The 14,052-nt window shown below is 36.9% G+C and overlaps 1 protein-coding gene across 3 annotated transcripts in view; it reads left to right on the top strand.

Annotated features, from left to right (window-relative positions):
* The window catches only part of LOC307187328 (uncharacterized protein), a 666,419-nt gene that overhangs the window by 613,163 nt on the left and 39,204 nt on the right, over window positions 1-14,052 (top strand). The window contains exon 12 of one of the 3 annotated variants that reach the window (XM_079923237.1): window positions 7,845-13,061. The exons of the other annotated variants lie outside the window; for them this stretch is intronic. The gene's annotated coding sequence lies outside the window, so the exon portion shown is untranslated. Of the gene's footprint in view, window positions 1-7,844; window positions 13,062-14,052 lie in introns of those variants that run through there. 3 annotated transcript variants of the gene reach the window in all.

Genomic DNA, 14,052 nt, shown 5'->3' on the forward strand with positions numbered 1-14,052 from the left:
AACATACAAATGGCCAACAGGTACATAAAACAGGCCCAAAAACACTGATCATCTGGAAAATGCAAATCAAAACCAAAATAAGATATCACCTCACATTTATTAGAATGACTATCATCAAAAAGATAAGAGATAAGTGTCAGAAAGAATGGAGAGAAAAGGTAACACTTACGCACTGTTGGTGGGAATATAAATTGGTGCAGCCACTATGGAAAATAGTATGAAGGTTCCTCAAAAACTTAAATAACACTAGCATATGATTCAGCTGTTCTACTTCTAAATATATGTGAAGGAAACAAAATCACTATCTTGAAGAGATATCTGCACCCTCATGTTCATTGTGGCATTATTTATAATAGCCAAGACATGGAAACCACCTAAGTGTCCACTGATGGATCAATGGATAAAAAAATGGAAACAATAATTCCAAACACATAGTGGAATATTATTCAGCCATGAAAAGGAAATACTGGCATTTTTCAACAATGTGGATGGACTTGGATGGTATTACGCTAAGTGAAGTAAGTCAGACAGAGAAAAACAAATACAGTATGATCACACTTAAATATGTAATCTTAAATAAAAACCAAACTCATAGAAACAGAAAACAGATTGGTAGTTGCCAGAGGCAGTGGTAATAGGTGGGGGTAATGGATGTAGGTGGTCAGTAGGTACAAATTTCTAACTGTAATATTAATAACTCCTAAGGGTATAATGTACAGCATGATGACTAGTTAACAACACTATATTGTATATTTGAAAGTTGCTAAGACAGTAGATCTTAAAATTTCTCATCATAAGAAAAAATAAATTTCTAACTATTATGTGAGGTGATGGATGTTAACTAGACATTATGTTAATCATTTCACAATATATACAAATATCAAATCATTATGTTGTATACCTAAAACTAATACAATGTTATAAGTCAATTATATCTTTTTAAAATTTTTATTGGAATATAGTTGATTTACAATGTTGTGTTAGTTTCAGGTATACAGCAAAGTGAATCAGTTATACATATACATACATCCACGGTTTTTTTTAGATTCTTTTCCCCTATAGGCCATTACAGAGTATCGAGTATAGTTCCCTGTGCACTACAGTAGGTTCTTATAATTGTATCTTAATAAAGAAAAGAATGAAGCAGGTCTACATGTACTAATTAATCTCGGAAAATCTCAGTAACACAGGAGAAAACAAGTAGATAAAAAGAGTAGGAACATGCTCAGTGATATGATAGAGTCTAACAGCAAACCAGGCTAATTTTGCACCCAGAAATGTATATCTGCAGGCAAAAAATAGGTAACTGGACATAATAAATCACATGGAGAAGGTATAATAAACATCTTACTTTGTTTCAAATTGGCATTAACCAATAATATGATATTTTACATTTTGCTTTATGTTTTACAAAATTACAATCATCTTGTCACTTGATTCTGATTAATCTCATGAGGATCAAGGAAGTACAAGCATCTTCCTTGTTGGAGACACAGGGAAAAAGATGGCTGAACAATGAATTTTGCCCAAGATTACAAGGAACCTTTGTGAATACATTTGTCCAAAAAGCTAAGCAGCATGGATGGGGCTGGTGGCAGGGACCTCAAAGGCCACAGCCTAATAGCCTGTCTCTTTTGTCTCTTAAGGCAAGAAGCCACAATTCTCCACCAAACTTGGGCATTCAATGTGCAGCATGCAGGGGACCATGCTGATCTCACTGGCAGATGTTAAAATGATAGAAAGAAAAGCAGATAACATACATGGGAAAGTATAGCCTTCTCTTTCTACAGCTGCCAGGGTGATCTGTCTTGGGGGCTTAGTCTGTTTCCCATATATTCTTTAAGTAAAATCCCAGCAATTGTGGCTAGTCAAAAGTGTGAAAGAAAAAAGATGTCATCACTCAAATGTTTCCCATGTAGGGTATGTTTATTAGTCATCAGTCTTATATATCACCATTCAATGGAAAGGTCTGCATTTACAGTAACCATGCGCCCCTTCATTTTCTCCAGGCTGCAACTAAGTCTGGACAATATAAATGCTTCTATAAGCATCCATTTTTAAGCCATTGTAGCTTCTTGCCAAGTTATTGTGGCATTGAAATCAGGGGAATGAACAGAGCTTTACAGTACAGCTAGAGAAAATGATATTTCCAGCAACATATCAAAATGCCCCATTTTCCTCTTCATCATCAAAGAAGATCCAACACTCAGTCACAGAATACCATCATTCAGAAACCCGATTCTCATTTTTTTAGGAGGCTGCTTTAGCTACCTAATTGCAAATTAGCATCAACTACTGCATGTAAAAGAGCTCTGCTTCTCAATTTTTAGTTCCTATTACCTATTTTATTAATAATCACTTGTGTTCTTTTCAATTTTAGACATTAACTGTCTTTTAAATAAAAATGAAATGTGTACCTAGTGAATTTGGACTCCAGCATTTGGTTCCCCATAAATCCTGGAAATGACACAGTATGCACTTTGCCTCTGGTGCACCTCTTCAAAAACCAGAGTTATGCAAGGAGAGACACTTGAGAACCAGGGATCCCTATTCCACAGAACCTCCCCAAGTTCTGGGAAGCAGTGGCATGTTGAAAATGACAGAAACGAAGCTGCTTAATCACATGGAATCAAGTGTGTGTGTGTGTGTGTGTGTGTGTGTGTGTGTGTGTGTATTTGAGTAGGCCAAAAGAAGAACCAAGCCGAGTTTCACTTCTTAGCAGTCTTAAGCAATAACTTCCTGGAATCCAATATTCTCCTCGTTTGTTTACACTTCCATGATAATCCATGATTTCCAATTCTGATTTTATTAGAAGCATGTTTCTCATGTTCTTGATCCCACCCAACTTTTCAACTAATTATGTAATTATAAATTTCTCTTCTCCAAAATGTTCTTTTACCCAATGAAAAAACAAGGTTATTTTAAAATTTCCCTTTTTCCTGACTCTCACTTTTTGTCCTACCACAAACACAAAGTAATTGGGCACATATTTGATCAGCCCATTGCAATCGTCAGAGTTCCTTTACATTGGATCCTTTTAATTATCTCATCGAATAGATAGGAATGGGACTATTCCCCAATTTAGAAAGAAGGAAATAGGCATAAATGTTAAGAATTGTCCATTGCTGGAGTGATCCATGCATTAGAGGTCAATAGTCCTCATTCCTAATCAACCCATAATGATAATCAAAGCTACTGTATATTGAACAGAGTACCAGGAATTGCAGTCAGTGCTTTACATTCTTTATCTCTTTGAATCCTCATGAAATACTGTAAGGAAGATGTTAGAACCCTCATTTGAAATATGAAGGGGCAGACTTCAGAAGATCAGAATGCTAACCTAAGTCTGCCTAATTCACAAACTACTGGCATAGTCACTGTGCCCTGGAGTCCCCCCATACTTCCAGTCTGCAGGCTAACACATGGACTGTAACATCAGAAGTAACATTGCTGACTTTCTCTCGATGAATATGAAATTTCTTTTTCCCGGGATTCTTATAAATATGACTATGGGAGAAATAAGAGCAGATAGTGCATTTTACTAACCAAGACAAGAGTCTGGCAATGCCACTCACATATTGAGAGGCCAAAAACAAGGCCACAAGAACCAGTTTGGAGGATGAGTCAATTGGCATATGATTCCTGGGTAAGTGGAGATTTTTGTTCTGTATTACACTCCCCACTCAAAAGAATGCACTGCAAGTGCATATAATCATAATATAAGAACAGACAGAAGACTGATATGTTGTAAATGCTACTTCTCACGTTGATTTTATCTACTGTCTTCCCTTCACATGTCAACAGACTTACGTGAGAGGGAAGACAGATCCCAAGCTGGGTAAAGACTAGTGCTTTCGGTCACTATGAATCTTTTCAACACAACTGTCTCTAGTTGTTATTTTAATCTAAGCTGTTTACTTTTAATTTAATCCATTCAAATGAGACCTTCTTTTTCCTTCCTGGATTTGATTCCACATCCACAAGCAATTGTTTACTGGTTTGCTTCATCAAGCCCACCTCTGCCTCTATTCTGGTGGAAGAAGAATATCATCTCGTCTTCTCACAACCAATGCAAAGAGCACAGCTTCAAAGAAGGCAGGACATCTTCCATAAAGTGCTTTTGCCATTCCCTTTATTCCTTTACTTTAATATGGAATGATTTTTTTTAATGTGGTTAATTCAGGTGTGAAAATTTAGATCAAAAGCCAAGGCATCTTTAGTAGGTAAAGATGACTGTGTCATTAACAGGGCAGTAAGTCTGAGAAAGTGGTGAAAAAAAATTCGTGTGTGTGTGTGTGTGTGTGTGTGTGTGTGTGTGTATGTTTAACCACTTTATTGAGGTATAATTGACATGTAAAAAGTTGAATATATTTAATGCATATAACTCGATGAATTTAGGAATGAGTATAAACCATCACCATGGGACTTCCCTGGTGGTGCAGTGGTTAAGAATCCACCTGCCAATGCAGGGGACACGGGTTCGATCCCTGGTCTGGGAAGATCCCATGTTCCATGGAGCAACTAAGCCTGTGCACCACAACTACTGAGCCCGCGTGCTGCAACTACCGAAGCCTGCCCACCTACAGCCCACACTCTGCAACAAGAGAAGCCACCGCAATGAGAAGCCCGTGCACTGCAATAAAGACCAGTCCCTGCTCACCACAACTAGAGAAAGCCCACGTGCAGCAAAGACCCAATGAAGCCAAAAAATAAATTAAATTAAAAATAATAATCTCTTAAAAAAAAAAAACCATCACCACCATCAAGGCCAAAGACATATTCATCACTCCTAAAGTTTCTTCTTGCCCCCGTGTTATTATCATTATTTTGTATGGTGTGCTAAGAACACAACATAAAATCCATCTTCTTAGACAATTTAAGTATTGCTATGGTCTAAATGTTTATGTCTCCCCAAAGTTCATGTTAAAATCCTAATGCCCAATGGGATGGTATTAGGAGGTGGGGCCTTTGGGTGGTGCTTAGGTCATGAGGGTGTAGCCCTCGTTAATGGTATTAGTGCTCTTATAAAAGAAGCCCCACTGAGCTCCTTAGCCACTAGGACTATCTGAGGACCCAGCAAAAAGTCACTGGTTATGAACCAGGAAGAGGGCCTTCAAAAGAACGCAACCATGCTGACAACTTGATCTTGGACTTCCCAAAACATCCAGAACTGAGAGAAATAAATTTTTATTGCTGTAAGTTACTCAGTCTGTGGTATTTTGTTATAGGAGCATGAACAGATTCAGACAAGTACACAATATAGTAGCTTTGGGCAATATATAATCAATCTCCAGAACTTATCTATCTTATATAACTGAAACTTTGTACTCTTTGACAATTGCCCCACCCCCTGACAACCCCACAGCCCCTGGCAACCACAATTCTACTCCCTGCTGCTATGAGTTTGACTATTTTACATTCTATACAAAAATTAAATTATACAGTATTTGTCGTTCTGTGTCTGGCTTACTTCACTTAGCATAATGTCCTCCAGGTTCATCCATGTTGTTGCAAATGGCAGAATTTCCTCCTTTTTTAAGACTGAATAATATTCCATTCTACATATATTACACATTTTTTATCCATTCATCCATCAATCGACATTTAGGTTGTTTTCATAACTTGGCTATTGTGAATAATGCTGCAATGAACATGGGAGTAAAGGTATGTTTTCTAGATAGTGATTTCAATTCCTTGGATAAATACTCAGATGGTTTGCCAAATCACATGGTCATTCTGTTTTTAAAACTCTTTTCCATAATGGGTGTACCAATTTAAATTCCCACCAACAGTGTACCAGGATTCTCTTTTCTCCAGATATTGTCCAACACTTGTCTTTTGTTTTTTAATAATAGCCATCCTAACAGGTCATATTTCACTGTGGTTTTGATTTGCATTTTCCTGATTGTTAGTGATGTTGAGCATCATTTATGTACCTGTTGGCCATTTGTACATCTTCTTTGGAAAAATACCTATTCAGTTCCTCTGTCCATTTTTGAATTAAATAGTTTGGCTTTTTTTTTTTTTTTTTTTTTTTTTTTTTTTTTTTTTTTTTTGCCACAGAGTTGTATGAGTTCCTTATATATTTTGGAAGTTAACCCCTTATCAGATATATTGTTTGCAATTTTTTGGGCCATTTCATAGGTTGCCATTTTATTTTGTTGTTTCATTTTCTACACACAAGTTTTTTAGTTTGCTTAGTCCCACTTGTGTATTTTTGCTTTTGTTGCCCTTGATTTTTGTATCATGTTCCAAAAAAATCATTGCCAGGATTTGTGTGAAAGAGTTGTTTCCCCAACATTTTCTTCTAGGAGTGTTATGGTATCAGGTCTTAAATTTACATCTATAATCCATTTTGAGTTCACTCTTATATATGGTGTATGACATGGGTTCAATTTCATTCTTTTGTATGTGTATAATGAGTTTTCCCAGCACCATTCATTAAAGAGAGTATCCTTTCCCCACTTTGTATCCCTGATGTCCTTGTTGAAGATTAATTGATGTATATGCATGAGTTTATTACTGGGTTTTCTATTCTGTTCCATTTGTCTATGATCTGTTTATATGTGGATACCATATTTTTTATTACTTTAGCTTTATTATATAATTTAAAATCAGGAAGTGTGATGCCACTAACTTTATTCTTTTTGGTAAAAATTGCTTTGGCTATTCAGGGTCTGTTGTAGTTTCATACAAATTTTAGGATTATTTTTTCTATTTCTGTGAAAAGTGCCATTGAAATTTTGGTAGAGATTACATTGGTAGGTGGCTTTAGGTAGTATGCACATTTTAGCAATAATAATTCTTCCAATCCATGAACACAGGGTATCTTTCTATTTATTTGTGTATTCTCTAATTTCATTCATCCATGTCTTGTCATTTTAAGAGTACAGATATTTTACCATCTTGCTTGAATTTATCCATAATTATTTTATTCTTTTAATCCTATTGTAAATGGCATTATTTTCTTCCCTTCTTTTTCAGATGGTTTGTTGTTAGTGTATAGAGACACAACTGACTTTTATGTGGATTTTGTATCCTATAACTTTACTGAATTTGTTTATTAGTTCTATCAGATGTTTGGTGGAGTCTTCAAGATTTTCTATATATAAGATTATGACATCTACAAACAGAGAATTTTAATTCCTCCCTTACACTTTGGATGACTTTTATTTCTTTTTCTTGTCCAATTGCTCAGGCTAGGACTTTCAGTACTATGTTGAATAGAGTAGCAAGAGTAAGCATCCTTGTCTTGTTCCTGATCTTAAAGGAGCACCTTTCAGCTTTTCAGCAATGACAGTGATGTTAGCTGTGGGGTTGGCATATATGGCCTTTACTATAGTGAGGTACATTCCTTCTGTACCTCATTTGTTGAGAGTTTTTATCATGAAAGGATTTTGAATTTTGTCAAATGTTTTTTCTGTATCTATTGAGGTGATCATGTAATTTTTGTCCTTCATTCTGTTAATGTGGTATACCATTTAATTGATTTGCATATGTTAAGCCATCCTTGCATCCCAGGGATAAATGCAATTTGATCATAGTGTGTTATCCTTTTAACATGCTGTCAATTTGGTTTGCTAGTATTTTGTTGAAGATTTTTGCTTCTATGTTCATCAGGGATATTGGACTGTAATTTTCTTTTCTTGTCTGGCTTTGGTATCAGAGTAATGTTGGCCTCTAAAATGAGTTTGGAAGCATTCTTTACTCTTTAATTTGTTGAAAGAGTCTGAGAAGGATTAGGAGTAAGTCTTCCTTAAATGTTTGGTAGAATTCAGCAGTAAAGCCATTAGGTCTTGCACTTTTGTTTGTTGGAAATTTTTTTTTTTTTTTTTTTTTTCCAGTACGCGGGCCTCTCACTGTTGTGGCCTCTCCCATTGCGGACAATGGCTCCGGACGCGCAGGCTCAGCGGCCATGACTCACGGGCGCAGCCGCTCCGCGGCATGTGGGATCTTCCTGGACCGGGGCATGAACCCGTGTCCCCTGCATCGGCAGGCGGACTCTCAACCACTGCACCACCAGGGAAGCCCTGTTGGAAATTTTTGGATTACAGATTCAATCTCCTTAGTCGTTACTGGTCTCTTCTGATTTTCTATTTCCTCATGATTCAATCTTGGTAGATTGTAAATTTCTAGGAATTTATCCATTTATTCTAGGTTATTCAATTTATTGCCACAAAATGGTACACAGTATTCTCTTATGATTCTTTGTTTCTGTAGTATCAGTTGAAATTTCTCCTGTTTCATTGATAATTTTATTTACATGTCTTCTCTCTTTTTTTTTTTTTTTTTTTTTGCGGTATGCGGGCCTGTCAGTGTTGTGGCCTCTCCCATTGTGGAGCACAGGCTCCGGACGCGCAGGTTCAGCGGCCATGGCTCACGGACCCAGCCGCTCCGCAGCATGTGGGATCCTCCCGGACCGGGACACGAACCTGTGTCCCCGGCATCGGCAGGTGGACTCTTAACCACTGCGCCACCAGGGAAGCCCTCTCTATTTTAATTAATTAGCTAAGAGTTTGTCAATTTGTTTATTTTATCAACTAAGTAATTTCAAATGATCTGTCTTTGACCTCACTTATTCTCTGCTTGATTGATTCTGCTGTTGAAACTCTATTGACTTTTTAAAATTTCAATCATTGTGTTCTTCAGCTCCAGAATTTGTTTCATTATTTTTTAGTTCCTATATTTTTCTCAAACTTCTCATTTTGTTCAAGTATTGCTTCTGGATTTCATTTAGTTGGTGATAGGTATAGATTTTTCTTAGATGCCCTTTATCAGGTTGAGAAAGTTCCTATCTATTCCTAATTTGGGTGTTTTTTAATTATGAGTGGCTATGGAATTTTGTCAAATGCTTTTTTCTGCATCTATTTTGAAGATCATATGGTTTTTCTGTTTTATTCTGTTGATATAGTGAATTGCATTGATTGCTTTTGAAGTGGTAAACCAAACTTGCTTTACTGAAATAAACCCTAACATGATGTGTTAACCATTTTTTAATTATTAAATTTGATTTGCTAAAATGTTGTTAAACATTTTTGTGTTGATGTTTATGAGGGTTACTGGTCTGCAGTTCTCTTGAAAAGTCTTATCTTGGGCATAAATTTACTAGTGAATAAATAAATTTACTATCCGAGTCTGTAATTTGGGGGGGATTTTTAATTAAAAATATGATTTCTTTCATAGATATAGAACTATTCAGATTTTTCACTTCTTTTTGAGTCAGTTTTGGTAATATGTGGCTTAAAAGGATTTGCCCATTTCATTGACATTGTCAAATTTATTATCCCAAAGTTGTTCATAATATTCCCTTATTATCCTTTTAGTATCTCTAATGATGTCACCTGTTTTGGTCCTTATGTTAGTAATTTGGGTATTCTTTTCTTTTTTTTTTTAATTGAGGTGTAGTTGTTTTACAATGTTGTGTTAGTTTCTACTGTACAGTGAAGTGGAGTGACTTGTGCTGTACAGCAGGTTCTCATTAGTTATCTATTTTATACATATTGGTATATATATGTTAATCCCAATCTCCCAATTCATGCCACCCCACCTTTCCCTCCTTGGTGTCCATACATTTGTCCTCTACAACTATGTCTTTATTTATGCCTTGCAAGCCAGTTCATCTGTACCATTTTTCTAGATTCCACCTATATGCGTTAATATACGATATTTGTTTTTCTCTTTCTGACTTACTTCACTCTGTATGACAGTCTCTACGTCCATCCACGTCTCTAAAAGTGACCCAATCTCATTCCTTTTTATGGCTGAGTAATATTCCATTGTATATATGTACCACATCATCTTTATCTGTTCATCTGTTGATGGGCATTTAGGTTGCTTCCATGACCTGGCTATTGTAAATAGTGCTGCAATGAACATTGGGGTGCATGTGTCTTTTTTTTTTTTTTTAAGGGCTTCAAATATTTGGCTTATTTATTTATTTATTTATTTATTTATTTATTTATTTATTTTTGGCTGTGTTGGGCCTTCATTTCTGTGTGAGGGCTTTCTCTAGTTATGGCAAGCGGGGGCCACTCTTCATCACAGTGCACAGGCCTCTCACTATCGTGGCCTCTCTTGTTGTGGAGCACAGGCTCCAGAAGCACAGGCTCAGTAGTTGTGGTTCATGGGCCTAGTTGCCCTGCAGCATGTGGGATATTCCCAGACCAGGGCTCAAACCCGTGTCCCCTGCATTAGCAGGCAGATTCTCAACCACTGCGCCACCAGGGAAGCCCACATGTGTCACTTTGAATTATGGTTTTCTCTGGGTATATGCCCAGTAGTGGATTGGCTGGGTCATTTAGTAATTCTATTTTTCATTTTTTTCTTTGATCATTCTAGTTAAAGATTTATCAATTGTTTAAACATTTATCAAGATTTTTTAAACCCAGATTTTTATCTAATTGCTATTATATATTGTTTGTTTTCTATTTAATTTTTCTTGCTCTTATCTATATTATTTTCTTTCTTCTATTTACTATTTTTTTCTTCTTCTATTTACTTTGAATTTAATTTTCTCCTTTTTATTATATTTTCAAAGTAGATGCTCAGATAATTGATTTTTAAACTTTTTCTTCCCTTTATAGTAGCTTTTAAACTATAGTTTTTCCTCTAATAGCAGCTTAAGCTGCATCCCACAAATTTTAATGTATTTTATTTTCATTTTTACTCGGTTCAAAATACTTTCTACTTTCAACTGTGGCTTGTTTTGACTCATGAGATGTGTAGAAGTGATTGTTTATTTTACAAATATTTGGAGTTTATTCATATATTTTTCTGTTATTCATTTCTAGTTTAATTTCAGTGTGGACACAGAACCATTAGTCTAAATAAATCTATAAGGGTGGTAACTAGATTGTGGCTAATTAGTAATAATATTTTTAAGTAAAGCTAGATACCTGAGACAACATAAAGACTTCTTCAAAAGCATTCATGAGTATTAGTTTCTGCACTAGACAGAGTTCTCAGAGAAACAGAACCAATAGGCTATATAGATAAAGAAATATTAAAAATTTTACTTTAAGGAATTGGCTCACATCCTTATGGAGGATAGCAAGAGCAAAATCTGCATGGCAGGGCCAGCAGGTTGGAGATGCAGAAAAGAGCCAATACTACAGATGAAGGCCAAAGTCCTTCAGGCTGGAAACCTAGAAAGGAGCCAACATTGTAGTTAAGTTCTGGGACCATCTGCTGCAAGCCAGGTTTTTTTGTTCTATTCAGGTCTTCAAATGAATATAGCCTATCTACATTATGGAGGGCAATCTGCTTTACTCAGTTTCCATTGAATTAAGTTTTTTTAAATTTATTTATTTATTTATTTTAATTTTAATTTTTTTGGCTGCATTGGGTCTTCATTGATGCGCACAGGCTTTCTCTAGTTGCAGCGAGTGGGGGTTACTCTTCGTTGCAGTGAGCAGGTTTCTCATTTGCAGTGTCTTCTCCTTCTGTGGAGGATGGGGTCTAGGTGTGCAGGCTTCAGTAGTTGCAGCACATGGGCTCAGTAGTTGTGGCTCACAGGCTCTGGAGCACAGGCTCAGTAGTTGTGGTGCATGGGCTTAGTTGCTCAGCAGCATGTGAGATCCTCCCACACCAGGGATAAAACCCATGTCCCCTGTATTGGCAGGTGGATTCTTAACCACTGCACCACTAGGGAAGTCCCTTCACTGGTTTAAATTTTAATCTCATGGAAAAACACCCTCACAGAAACATCAAAAATAATATTTGACCACGTAACTGGGCATCATATCCTATCCAAGTTGACACATAAAATTAACCATCACAGTCTCAGTCACAAAGTATATATTATAGGTATGAAAATTAAGCAACAAATCCAAATGTATAATAAGTTAAATAACTTATTCCCTTACACCAGGTAAAATGGTAATTTACCCACGGGATTTTGAGCAGTTCTTCTATCCCTAGAGCGATGTCAACGTTGCTAAGATGTTGGTTAGGAAGTGTGGTCATAGAGACAGTAATTCACAGATTGTAGCTAAGAAGTTCGCAGTCCCCACCTATATGGCCCCTTCAGATTTTGTGAGTCACAGTAGCCTCAGTGCCTTTGTGTTTAGATTTAGATTTCCTCAGTAAGCTTAAATGTCTACTGAGTAATGTAATCCAGAGCCTTGAATGAGGAGGGGAAAAAGGAGAATAATGCATAGATAAAAGATATAAATTAATATCCCAAAGATTGTAACCAGCCTTAGAAACTTCAGTTGAGTAGATTATGAACTAATTTAGTATTCAAGATGCCAGGCATTCATTTATTTATGCATATGTACATTCACTCATTTATTTTTTCAACATCCTAAACATCTATTGCATTTGCCTTACTAGATTGGGTACTAAAAAGTTGACCAAAACAAATTATTCTTGTCTTGAAGCTCACTGGAAGCAGGAGAAGTATATGCAATACAGAAAAAATAACCACCAGTGGCTCAAGTCTGAATCCTGGCAGTCAGCCTTGTCTACTCCTTCTCCTTTAATGTTCACATTCATTCCTATTGATTTCACCCCCTATATGTATCTTGACTTTTCAAACTTCTCTGTCTTCCTGGCTACCACCCTGGTACAAACCGCCATCATCTCTTGCCTGGACTTCAGATGCAACCTCCAAACAGATCTTCCTGAACCCACTCTTTCCCCTCAAATGCATTCTCCATGGTGCACAAGGGATCTTTTAAAAGCACAACAGTTCACACAACTCCCCTCCTTAAAAGTCTTCAATGATCTCCCATTTCTCTTAGGATAAAACTCAAAATTCTTGAAATGGCCCACAATGCTCTGTGTGATCCATCTCCTTTCTATCTTCATGTCTTGTCCTTCCCTTCCTAATTCACTCTATACTACCTTTGGCCTTCTCTGTCCCTTGGGTATAGCATGTTCCTTCCCATCTCAGAGTTTTTGCATACTTGTACATATGCTGGCTCCTCTATTTGGATGTTTTCCATCTCCTTTCTTCACTCACCTAGAGTCTTCTCTCTCTCCCCTCCTACCTAACTCACTATCCTTTCAGAGTGAAATTTTGCTTTATCCAGAGGTTTTCTCTTTCCATCCCATGTGACTCAGCTACCTCCAGTATAGCGCTCAGGTCACTTTATGCTAAATTATGCAGCTACAATTATGTATTTATATACCTATCTTACTGTATGTGTCATGTCTTTCTCCATGACCAGACTGCAAGCTCCATGAAGGTAGAGACTGTGTCTGTTTTTTCATTTTTATATCTTAAGGTCCCTACACGATACCTGACTGAGGTCAGAAAGTGAAAAATACCACAAGGGAGGTACAAAAGATTTTGAGCAACTAAGTGGCATAATCCACTTTGTTAGAAATGATGGCATTGGGACTTCCCTGGTGGTCCAGTGGTAAAGAATCCAATGCAGGGGACGTAGGTTTGATCCCTGGTTGGGGAACTAAGATCCCACATGCCGCGGGGCAACTAATCCTGCACGCCACAACTACTGAGCTTGCGTGCCCAAATGAGACAGCCCATGTGCCACAAAATACAGAGCCCACGTGCTCTGGAGCCCGCACGCCACAACTAGAGAGAAGCCCGCACACCACAACAAAGAGCCCACGCCACAACGAAAGATCCAGCATGCCTCAACTAAGACCCGATGCAACCAAAAAAACAAAGAAAAGTAAAAGCCTCTTAAAAAAAATAAAAAGTAGCTATATAAAAAAAAAAAGAAACGATGGCATCACCTTAAGTCCATCTTGCACTATTCACAGAACCAAAGATTACAAGAGAGATCATATGTTTTCCATTATCTTTGACGTCATGCCCCTAAACAGAATAAGTGAAGTTTGTGTTTGCTATTACCTGGCTTTTCCTACTGTTTTCCTGCTTCTTTAGCATTCTTCTTTTCTCTCATGTTACTCCCGTTTCTCATGTTATGTAGGAAAATGGCCTCATGAAAGTACATTTCCTCTCCTGGAATATTTGCATTTTAAAAAAGAATCCTAGAGGAATTTCCACTCTAGTAATGGAATTTTGACATTATTAGCAAGGGCAGGTACACATGTTGATATCCCTCCAGCTCATGCTTCATG

Source organism: Stenella coeruleoalba, assembly GCF_951394435.1.
Source record: "Stenella coeruleoalba genome assembly, chromosome: 5".
Classification (NCBI taxonomy): domain Eukaryota; kingdom Metazoa; phylum Chordata; class Mammalia; order Artiodactyla; family Delphinidae; genus Stenella; species Stenella coeruleoalba.